Genomic DNA, 3,342 nt, shown 5'->3' on the forward strand with positions numbered 1-3,342 from the left:
CCAGGACAGGCAGATTTACGAGGCGGTGTGGACAGTCAGGTCGAGGGCACCTCCAGTTAACCTAAGGGACGTTCTGCTCAGCGTCCCGCAGCCAGCGCAAGGGGCTGTATAAGCCCCAGCTGAGAGGATATAAGTTATCAACGAGCCCACTACATTCCTCACTGTTCTCCAGCCAACATGAGCAGCCATGTCTGCATCTAAGCTCTGTGCTAAGAATGAAACTTACAATACGAAATATGAAATACACTTCAGCATGTGTTCCACTCCAGTCAGAGTCTGAGCAAAATACTGCCAACAGAACTTTGATCAGGACACAATAAAAGACACTTGAGTCAGGTTTTTGAATTTTACAGTTAACAGTAGGCTCCTAAAAGCTTATTTTTCTTTAACTGCAGATGTTTTTTATTTCTTTGATGGAATTTGCCATTCAAAAGTCTGAGTAGTAACAGATCTGTAAGTATTTTCAGATGAATAATCTACAAAAATATTTACTAAGAGATGAATTTGGTGTCCCAAAAGTCAGATATTCATTTAATGAACTAAGATAGCATTTACAAGTAGAGTTCTATGTGTATAATAATTTTTCTTTGATTTGAATCCATAAAGCTGAAGATGAAAGCACAATCAAATGGATTCTTCAAGCTGGAACATCTAAATGTCCGTTTTATCATTACAGTCAGCAAAGCAGTATTTCATCTCATCCTCGGTTGATTCCTTGACCACCTTTGGGGTTATACTCATTAATCATGACAAAGGGCCTGTTTTGATCTATCTTCACTTCTGTGGCAGCTTCACCAAAACTGATCTCACATCTAAGCAGTACGTATCCATGCCAAAGACAACTGCAGCCATTATTATACTGACACTCTCTGGACATTCCATGAATCCAGCCAGAATACCAACACACTCGTTGCTTTTTAATTGTATGATCAGTGCTATACACAGAATGACAGTACATTTGGCAGAAATGCACGAGAGCAAGAACACTTCAGCCAGGGTGAAGTCTAAGTGGACTTGTTTTTCATCTGACGCGCTCGTGATGAATGATTTTATCCTTGCCAGAGGATCAAGAGGAGGGATTCTGGCCTATAAACTTCTTAATATAATTTGTCCATTGTAAAGATAATTCAACTGTAGACAAATTGGCAATAACCGACCGTAGTTCACAGCCAAAGCGGGTTCCAGCCAATACCATCCCTGTCACGGACAGGAAACTCAAGGCGCCCCGTAATCAATATGCATTTCACATCTCAATGGAAGAACAAATTCCTTCCATGAAACAGTATCCGTTATATTAGCCACCATGGAGTAAAACAACAGAGGCTGAGACATCCATCAAAACTGGGCTGAAAGGGTTTCCTCATGCGTTATTCTCTTCTGTAAAATCCACACCGGTTTGATATTAGCCCAAAGATGAGCTACACGCCCCAGCATATTCCCATGTCCAGATGTAAACATAACCTGAAACTCAAGCGCTGAAATATGCGATGCAATACTCAATGACACATGAACCAGTCCAAGAACCACAGACACCCATGTTCAATCGGCAGGCTCACAGCAGACCCTTCAAATGGAAGCAGATGTTGGACTTTTGAGGCATCAGTGACCTAAAGTGCTCCACTGGTAAACTAGTGCAACACACCCGTTTGGCTTCTCTTTGCAGGATGTTCTTCATATTCCTCCATCCATCATAAAACCATCAAAGTGATGTACAAGAAATCAAAGAAAATTCAGGTTGCATGGGCAATTAATACCGCTTCCAGCTATCAGGGACATTCCACCGATTCCTGTTTAGTGGACAGATGGTAGAGATCTTGCGTCGTGTTTGTGCTTTCATTAAAATGATTGCAGACCAAAGCACAACTTGTAACACATTCTAATTGAACAACTGAATGTGACTCCTCATGACATCCACATTGCTCAGCCTAATGTGTTCATATGAAATACCTATCACACACTGATGGAAAAGGAAATTCTCATGCATTAACAGTGTTTGATGCACTGCCAAGAGTTGTGAAACAAATTCCTTTCCTATCAACAACTAACATGTGATGGAAAGAAATTCGCATCAGCAAGTCACAAACACACTGACTCACTGTTATTAGAATTGTTATAGTGATAGTTATGAAGTAGAACTAAAGACCTTCAATTTATAAAATGGAAATGTGCACTGTACAATTGTCAGTCATTTTAAAGAAACCTTTGTTTCATTGTTCAAAACGTTGACAGGTTGAGTATGGTTTTATTGTGTCTAAAAACTAGCAGGAGAACTTTTCATTTCAACAGAGCATTGGTGCCACCTAGTGATGTTTTTATTTTGTATGACATTAGACATTTTCAAATTGGCATATATGAATGTGCCTGGTCCATTTTAATCTAAGGCACTTTACTGTATTAAACTCAGAACATTTTAGCAATGTGGCAATTAACTGATGTTTGGATTATCACTATGCCAAACTCAGACTTATATAGCGTGTCCACCAATAAAATGTTTCGATTTCTTTTTATCGTGGGAATTTTGCACACGTTTTACGCTCAATATTGGTTGTGCACAGGAGGTCGAAAGATGGTTTTAGCTTGATATTTCATAGTTTAGCATTGTGCCAGCATTTGGTCAAAGAAATAAAAGGTAAAAGAGAGAAATGCAACTTCAATCTTAATCAAGACATGAAACAATTACCTCTCAGGAACTAAAATCAACCTCTATGGTTAGATCTCCATAGTAACCACCACCTGAAGTGCAGCCAGTGAAACGAAAAAGCTTGATGTTCAAACCTTAAGATGCATTTGATCCTTATGAAGCAGTCTGTGTGTGTGTGTGTGTGTGTGTGTGTGTGTGTGTGTGTGTGTGTGTGTGTGTGTATATATATATATATATATATAAAATAGGGGTGTAATGATACCCTCATGTCACGATTCGAAACATCAAGATACTGAACTCACAATACAATATTATTGCGATACTCCAAGACATCAAGTAAAAGCCGGTTAACAAAAAATGTACTGTTGATTAAAATGCTAAATTTGATATTACATTGTGGGTGTAAATGAAAAGGCTTGGACTTGGTGCTGATAACCCACAGAACAGGACAATGGTGACACCAAAATAAAAATATTCATGATTCTGAAGCTGAAAATACACAATTATTTTAAACGAATTGGGCTTGAACTGTCACTGACTAAATATATTTAAAATAATGTAGGCCACTTTTTACTGGTAACATAAGACATTTGGCATTATCAGGACCCCCCCTCCCCCCCTATACAAAATACATAGTCACTATCCATGACACATATTGTTAGTTTTGTATTGCTATATATTGTGACACGATATATTGTTAC

This window comes from Squalius cephalus (genome assembly GCF_949319135.1).
Source record: "Squalius cephalus genome assembly, chromosome: 5".
NCBI classification, from domain to species: Eukaryota; Metazoa; Chordata; class Actinopteri; order Cypriniformes; family Leuciscidae; genus Squalius; species Squalius cephalus.